The sequence below is a fragment of the Globicephala melas genome, chromosome 12, assembly GCF_963455315.2.
Source record: "Globicephala melas chromosome 12, mGloMel1.2, whole genome shotgun sequence".
Lineage (NCBI taxonomy): Eukaryota > Metazoa > Chordata > Mammalia > Artiodactyla > Delphinidae > Globicephala > Globicephala melas.
The window spans coordinates 45082479-45091122 of NC_083325.1; the positions used below are offsets into that span (position 1 = coordinate 45082479).

The 8644-nt window shown below is 40.8% G+C and overlaps 1 pseudogene; it reads left to right on the top strand.

Annotated features, from left to right (window-relative positions):
* Positions 1-412: 412 nt before the first annotated feature.
* LOC115864189 (small ribosomal subunit protein eS12-like) lies at positions 413-811 on the top strand (annotated as a pseudogene).
* Positions 812-8644: the final 7833 nt, after the last annotated feature.

Sequence of the window (8644 nt, forward strand, 5' to 3'; positions counted from 1 at the left end):
TGTTTGATATAAAGAGCAAAAACCATAACTAGCTCTATTTAAACAAACTATGCCTTTTCTCTTTGTTAAATTAAATGCTGTTATTTGAATTAATGTTACAATTTTCACACCTTCAAAAAATAGATATCAAGAGGGACCTGGACTAACAAATCATACTAATTTGGCTCTTTTTCCTCTTTGGTATTTTTCTCCCCACTACACTAGTGATTCTCAAATGCAGTCTTGCATTTGCAGTCCTGCATTCTCAAATGCAGTCTCAAATGCAGTCCTAGTGATTCCTGATGCAGTAGCATCAGCTAGGAATCATCTAGGATTCTGTTAGAAAGGAAAACGCTTGCTTGTTTCCCTGACACCACTGTGGAGGCAGAGGCTCGGGTGCATTCAAGATTGGCAGCACCCATAACCCACCACCATGGTCAAGGAAGGCATTGCTGCTGGAGGTGTAATGGACATTAATACTGCTTTACAAGAGGTGTTGAAGACCATCTACATCCACGATGGCCTAGCACATGGAACTCACAAAGCTGCCAAAGCCTTAGACAAGTGCCAAGTCCATCTCTGTGTGCTTGCATCCAACTGTGATGAGCCTATGTGTGTCAAGTTGGTGGAGGCCCTTTGTGCTTAACACCAAACCAACTTAATTGAGGTAGATGACAACAAGAAACTAGAGGAATGAGTAGGCCTCTGTAAAACTCACTGAGAGGGAAAACCTAATAAAGTGGTTGGTTGAAGTTGTATGTTGGTTAAGGACTATGGCAAAGAGTCTCAGGCTAAGGATGCCATTGAGGAGTACTCCAAATGCAAGAAATGAACAAATGAAAAACTTAGCTAAGAAAGAAAGAAAGGAAGGAAGGAAGGAAGGAAGGAAGAAAGAAAGGCAAATTTGGGGACCTTACCTCAAGACCTCCTGAATCAGAATCACTGGGGTTAGGGCCCAGTAACAACTTTCCAAGTGGTATTGATGCACACAAAGGTTTGAGAACCATACTCTCGGTTGTTGGATCCGAGTACAGGTCCATCTCAAGTCTCCTCAGCTTTTCCATGTTCCACTAGTTTAGATCTAAAGGAGGGGAGAGTGAAAATGGCTTGCAAATGGAATCCTATAACCACTCATATCTGCTACTCCTCCGGCTCACGACCAACTGCCTAACCCATATGTAGACTTAACGTAGTAGCACATGAGGCATCTACTCATGTAGTCCTCACTCAGCTAAAGCTCAAGGACTGGTATTGCAGGATGAGGATGGAGAGGGCTACTATTTTTCACAAGAATTACAGAGCAATTGACTCCTAAACTATGTGTATGTATAATATCAGTTGCAATAATATCTTGAATATATTTAAAAAAGAGATCCATTAGAACCTTCACTTATAGAACATTTGCTTATATATCAATAGAACACGTCTTTGTATAATGATGGGGAATAAAATGTCACGGAAATAAGTGCACTCTCAGAGTGTGATGAAAATTCACCTACAAATACTGAAGCACATGGGCACACTGCTTTCAGTTTCTTTCTGTTTGGACTTAAGCCCTGCTTGGTCAAAGAAATTAGAAAAATTAGAGCTGTATAAAGTAACAAGTCTCTTCCCAATTAAAAACCACTTTAAATAATAAAGATGTAACCAACGAATCAAAACGCTGCTATATGCACTGCACTGTGATAAGCACTGATGAGGAGAGGCTATAAATTAAAAAAGCAAAAACAAAAAACCCCACAACCCTAGAATAGCCACTGTAGATTTAGATATTCAGAGGATGAAACAACAGTGTGAGCTGAGCTGAGATGTAGAAACTGAACTGGTCTTTGAAGGAGGGATGTGTAGGGAGATGGGAATGAAAATTCCAGACAGGCAAATGCCATGAGCAAAGACCTTGAATACACTTGGCACATTTGGAGAATAATTGAATAGACTGATTTAGCTGGAGTGGGACATCCATATAAGAAAGATTGGAGAGATAGATTAGGTCCATTTTACTGTGGCCTTAAGTGTCAGGCCGGGGCACCTGACTTTTCTGAGAGCAATGGGGAACCATTTAAAATTCTAGGGACATGATGAAAGCAGTATTTTAGGAAGACTGGTTTGACTAAATGTGTAGAGTAAATTACAGTTGGGCTTCTCAAGCTATCAAATGAATATGAAATCACCTGGGATCCTCTGATTCAGTAGGTCTGGGAAGGCTGAGATCCTGCATTTCTAACACACTCCTAGTGATGCCTAGACGGCTGGTCCTCAGACAGTACTTTGAGTAGTGGGGGATCATGATATGGTTTTAAATTCAAGATATCCATTGAGGCATAATATTGAAATAGGGAGAGAAAGCATGCCATAAAGAAAAAAATAATTTTTTACAAGTTTATTATTCTAGTCTGTTCAATTTGTTTGCAAGGAGCAGTCATTTCTCACTCAACCAGCTGACGTAAAAAGGGAGACTATAAAAAAAGAACATAGGAGAAATTCATAGAAACAAATGCAGACAGTATGGTAGAATGTCTCCAGGAAATGGAAAGGGAATAGACACTGCTCTCTCCATGTCTCTGGCTATATGCTTTCCTGTCTCCTTCTGCTTCCTTCTCCTGCTTACTCAGCAGTTTGCCCATTAGGACTCTCAGTCCTGACTCTAAATAACTTTAAGTTCAAGCATGCAACACCATCTTACTGCAGGCTCTTAAATCTCAGTATATATTCTCAGGAGAGGACCAGATTGGACCAGTCTTTGGATTGGTCCCAGGGTCAGGAGTCTGTCTCTAGTTCAGTCATCTGTTACCTGGACAGAGAGAGAGTCTTTCATGTAATATATCAGGGACTGTGAGTGAAATGAAGAGGGAGAGTTCGGGATGGCAGGCAAATTGATCAACAGATCTAAAATGACTGGTGGGAGAGAATCTCGGGTTCAGCTGAGGCCTCTATTGTTTGCACAAGATGTCAAGTATTTTCCATGTTTTTCTGAACATGTTAAAAACATTGAAAAACCAGTCTTATCAGCCTTAAGTTATGACCCACCTCCAGACTACATGAGTTGGTGAAAAATTCACTGAGGCTGAATAAGCAGGTGGTGAAAAATTCACTGAGGCTGCATAAGCAGAATGTTTTTCTGTTCCCAGCATCTGTGCATTCCTCCCCCAACCCTCCCTACAAGAGACTGGAGAGGGGAGTTCCTACCCCTTAAATGAGGGAGCTTTCCAGAGACTCATTTGGAGAACTTGACTTGTGTCTCCTAGAATTTGGGGGTACATGGGAATTGCAGTTGCACTTTGGAAAGTCTAAAAGTGAAAGACTGTGGCTGTATCATCTAGAGATGGCAGAGCAGAGGAAGGGAGGGAAGGACAGAAGGAGAGAGATGCAGTCCCAGGAGTAAACTACATTCATACTGATGTGGAGCGGGGAGTGGGACTTGAACAAAGTGGGATCCTGCAGGAGGAAACTGCCCTATATTTAAAAGATTCCCACCCCTTTTAAGAGTAATGCTATCCAAATGTGAATCTCTAATATGGACTAGACTTTTTACTATCAAGAATTACCTGAAAGGTATGGGACCCAAGGTATGAAGAAGGGTGAATCTTCAGAGCTGGTTTAAATGGAGGATTGGGGGGAAGGGTCCTGCCTGCACCCTACTAAGTACAACATGTTCTTTGAAACAACTACACTTGTAAAATCATGTCATCCAAATGATGGCTGCAGATTCCAGGCACTGATTAACTGGAGAACAGTCTAGCAGCCTAAAAACAGAACTTGGAGTTAAACATTTGTTCATTTTTCAACTTCTATTCTTTTCTTAAGATAAAACTGTGCTTCATTCGGAGTATAAAACCCAACAAAAAGCTCTTTAGATGCTCCAATGAATTAGATCTTTAGGGAAGGGAATATGAATCAAGAAAAAATGACAGGAGGTGAGGGAGAGATATAAATATTCTCACTTCCGTAAAAGCCACACAAGATTTCTTACTGCAAGTTTATGACAGACTGGATGATGGAGAAGCTAGCTGAATAGTATCACATACTTTGATATAATCATGTAAAATGCAATACCTATAGCCTCAATTTACCTAAGCTAAACTAAGTAAAGATGAACATGACACCAGCCCCACCCTTATCTTCAACAAAGGAGTCCAAAAGCTGAGGAGGGAAGCCAGCCACACAAACCAAAGGTTTGCGTTCCCCAGCGTGTCCCACCTGCCTGGATTCCACTAAGCTTCTTAAAGGTTCCACTGTAAGCACAACCACAGATTCTTATCCAGTGTCCCAGATGTTACTTTGTTTAGTAAACAATTCTCATTTCTCATGTTAACTGCTAAATTAATTCATTCTTTTTTTTTTCTTGTAGAGCCTTCCCTGTGTCTGGCACTGTTCAATCAATAAACTCAAACTCCTCATGAAACTTATATTTGAGCATGTGGCAGTGCAGGTAATAAATAATATATCCATTAAAATATATCAGATGATGGTAAATGTTATATTAACAAAACAATTGCAGGGGAAAGGAACAGAGAGTGCTTGGGGGGGATTTAAAATAAGGGGTCAGGGAATTCCCTGGTGGTCCAGTGATTAGGACTCTGTGCTTCCACTGCAGGGGGCATGGGTTCTAAGATCCTGCAAGCTGCGCAGTGCGGCCAAAAAAAAAAAAAAAGAAATTTAACAAAAGAAATAAAATAGGGGGTCAGAGAAGGCCTCCTAAAAGTGACATTTCGAGCAAAGATGTGAAGGAGTTGAGGGCCCATGCCATGCAGACATATTTGGGGAAAGCTTTCCAAAGACAGCACAAGTCTTGAGGTAGGAGCAACTTGACATAGTCAAGGGACAGTAAGGAGTTAATGTAGCTGGAGCAGAGGGAGAAAGAGAGAGGTGAGGTCTGAGAGGGAAGAAGGACCAGATCACTTCAGGCCTTGTAGGCTACTGTGAGGACTTTGGCTTTTACTCTGAATGAGATGGGAAGCCATTCAAGGCCCAAGGTGTGACATGACCTGACATATTTCAACAGGATCATTCTGGCTGCTGGTTAAGAAAGATGATAAGGGATGGAGTGCCAGGGCAGTCTACTAGCTGGGAGGCTCTTGAAACAGTCCAGGCCAGAGATGATGGAGGCAAATGTTAGAGGAACCATGACTGAAACCGCCTGCCCTGGCCAGGCACCATAGTAACCACTTTCATGAGTTGTCTTAAACAGGAGGTCTTGGTAAGGAATGAGGAACTAACAAGCTACCACCAACCGGAAGAATTCGGGAAAGGTCAAAAGGAGAGAGGAGATGCCAGTCCATATGTCCAATCAACCTCCCAGAATCCTTCTCGCTGGAATCCATCTTGGCTGAGTGATGCTCGCACCACCAGGGAAGACCCTGAGTCAGAGTGATTGGCCAGAGACAACCCGGAAATCAACCCATTTACCATAAAACCTGAGAATGCAAGCCACGAGGCAGAGCAGTTCTCCTGGGTTCCATTACCCTGCTGCTCTCCACCGGGGCGCCCCTTGCCAATAAAGTCTCTTGCTTTGTCAGCACATATGTCTCCTCGGACTTTTCATTTCCGAGTGTTAGACAAGAGCCCACTCTTGGGCCCTGGAGGGGGTCCCCATTCCTGCAACACACGGACTGTGGGTCAGGGTGGCAGCAGAGGAAATGAGTGTAAGCAGATAGGGTAGGGGGTCCCCGGAGAAAGAGAAACGGGCATGGCTTTCTTGACATAACAGAAACCATTTTTGACCTAAGCTAATTTGTGATCTAAGCCTGGCCACAGTGCTTGCCCTTGAACAGGTCTCAGTAATTAATGATCCTAAGGGAACAAAAGAATACAGAAACAAATGACCGTTATCAGGCAAGAGAACTAACAACAGCAAAGATAAAATACCAAGTTGTAAAGACTCCCAGTTCTGTTTCAATGGTAAAGATTAGCCTGAAGCACTCAACAACCAGATCCATTGGAACCTAGGGATAATGATGTTGATCTTTTCTGACTCTCCAGACTTCAATCAACTAAAGCTTGGACTCTGTCTGACTTCCCAAGCCCCTTCATAAATATGCATGTACCCTTAGCTTAAAACTTCCCCAATTTTGCAGTTTGGGGAGATACTGCTTTAGGAAAGATTCCTGGTGTTCTCCTTACTTGCTGCAAGTAATAAATCCTTCCTTCTCCTGATCTTTGGCTTGGTTATGTCCTTTGGCTCAACCCCACCAAGAGACCAACCCAGTTTTAGGGTAACATGAGAATAGGAGGAGTAACCAGATTCTGAAAACTCTCTGAATACTATAGTAAGAGGTACAGTGTTATGCTTTAATTTGGCATAGGAAAAACAGAAAGGCAAATGCAAAACAAATTTAAATTCAACAAACTAATCTATTAAGGGGAATTGGACTATTTATTTCAGGAGTATTTTAAATCAGTAAAGCCTTTTAGGTACTTTTTAAGTACAAAAACTTTCAGGAGTAGATATTCTGAAAACCAGAAGAGCCTTGAAAGCATTTAAAACTCAGATGAAATTCTCTGAAAGTGTTTACAAATTTGACACAGTACCTTACTCAAAGAGAAAATGCCCCAGAATTTAGAGACTAGATTAAAAAAAACACACACACACACACATCAAAGCAGATACACACAGAAAAGAACTGAAAATACAGCTAGATGTCACAATGTGTCAGATTATCATCTGATGTTTCCAATAAAGATCTAGTACCAAAAGTATAAAAGCTCATAAGCTAGCTCATTGTTAAATGACACAGACCATTTCCAATGAGAAAAGGAGAATCAGCAGAAATAAAGAGGGACACAGAAAAGCAAACTACAGCATTAAATGTTTGTGACTTTAAAAGAGATTAAGAACTTCATAGCAGAGGTCTTCCCATTATTATTATTATTATTACTATGAGAGAGAGAGAGAGAGCATGCCAGAGGGAAACTACAAAAAATGCTATGTATTCATGAAGGATAAGATTATACAAATCTGAGAATGGAAAAGAAGGAGACATTTTTGAAATGTCATCCAACAGTGCCAATGAATATTATTTCTGCCAGGGAACAGCACAAGAATGTTTTATTCAAAAATATCCAAGCAGGGACTTCCCTGGTGGTCCAGTGGGTAAGACTCTGCGCTCCCACTGCAGGGGGCACCGGTTTGGTCCCTGGTGGGGGAACTAAGATCCCACATGGCACGCAGCTTGGCCAAAAAAAAAAAAGAATATCCAAGGAAATAAAAATTACATTTAAATGGCACTTGTGTCAGATACATCCAAAAATTTTAATGAAAAACAGAAAAGCAGCTTGTGGGAATAAAAGTGTTATATTTCTATTCTGGGAATAAAATGTTATACTCTGTATATTCTCATAATAAATGACTACTTAGGTATTTAATAGCTTGATTCTCAATGTTAAAATGAGACAAGCCAAACAACAAAGATTTAACAATTTATCGAGATCTTATATTTGACTTTGTCATCAACTAACCATAATTATTAGCAATGCAACACATCTTTTAGCCTTTGTTTGTTCCTCACTTTTCTCCAAAGTAAAATAAAGGGGGTTTCCTCCCCAATTTGAGAGGGAGAAAGAGAGACTGAGAGAGAGAATGAACAATACATTACATACTTTCCTTTGAAATGTTTATGTACCCTCTTCCCTGTCAAATTTGTTTACCAGCCTTGGGGCTATGCCTTATGTTCCTCGATAGCTTTAGAAACTTCCCTCTTTCTCTTCAATGATATCATCCTTGACAACTTCAACATTTCTGTCCCTGACTTTTTCACAGCCTGACCTCACATTTTCTCAGCCTTATTGACTTCTTTCCCCCTACCTTCCTTGGATATGGAATCTGCTCAGCCTCCAAGATTTTAAACTGAAATGCCCATCCCCAGCCATCACCTCTTGCCTTGTTACTTCTCCCATTCTATTGAACCTGGTATTTGTAATCAGAGTAACATATGTTCCATCAACCCTCAACTAGTAGTTGTGGTTATGTCTATAGATTTAATTAATTTGTTTGTTTATTTTTATTTATATTCAAGGCTACAGATTTTAGAGTCAAACTGCCTACGTTTAAATCCTGACTCTGCCGTTCACTACTTGAGTGATAAGGGATGAATTACTTAATCCCTCTATGCCCTAAATTTCTCACAGGATTCCTGTGAAGGTTAAATGAGATAATCCACATAAACCTGGCACATATTAAATACGTGATGAACATTAACCAGTAGTATCAGTATTTCATTTGGCTTCACTGTCCTCTGTAGAGCCTGGTCACCATAGTCACCCTGGCTATCTCTCCTCCATTATTCACCTTTTTTCATCTCAGTTCCTTGATTCAAACTTTGATTACTTCTGGGATCTTGTTGGACCATCAGGGATACTCAGGAATTTTTTAAATAATTAATCTCTCCTGAGTCCTTATTCCACTCCTCACAATAGTTATTCTAAACCACCCCTACTTTCCTCAAGTCCCCATATCGTCCCCTGCCTGAAATATTTTTATGACATGAGGCTGTCTCCTAATTCACTGAGAAGAAAGAGGCCACCCTTTCAGCAGAAAATGCTTCTCCTATACTTTTGTTTCTTCCCATGCAGAGAGAACCCAAAGAATCTAACTCTTGGCTTCTCTGCCTCTGAACTCACTCTATCTTAGGGAAAGTGCAATGACTTAGCTGATTGGCAAATTTGCGCA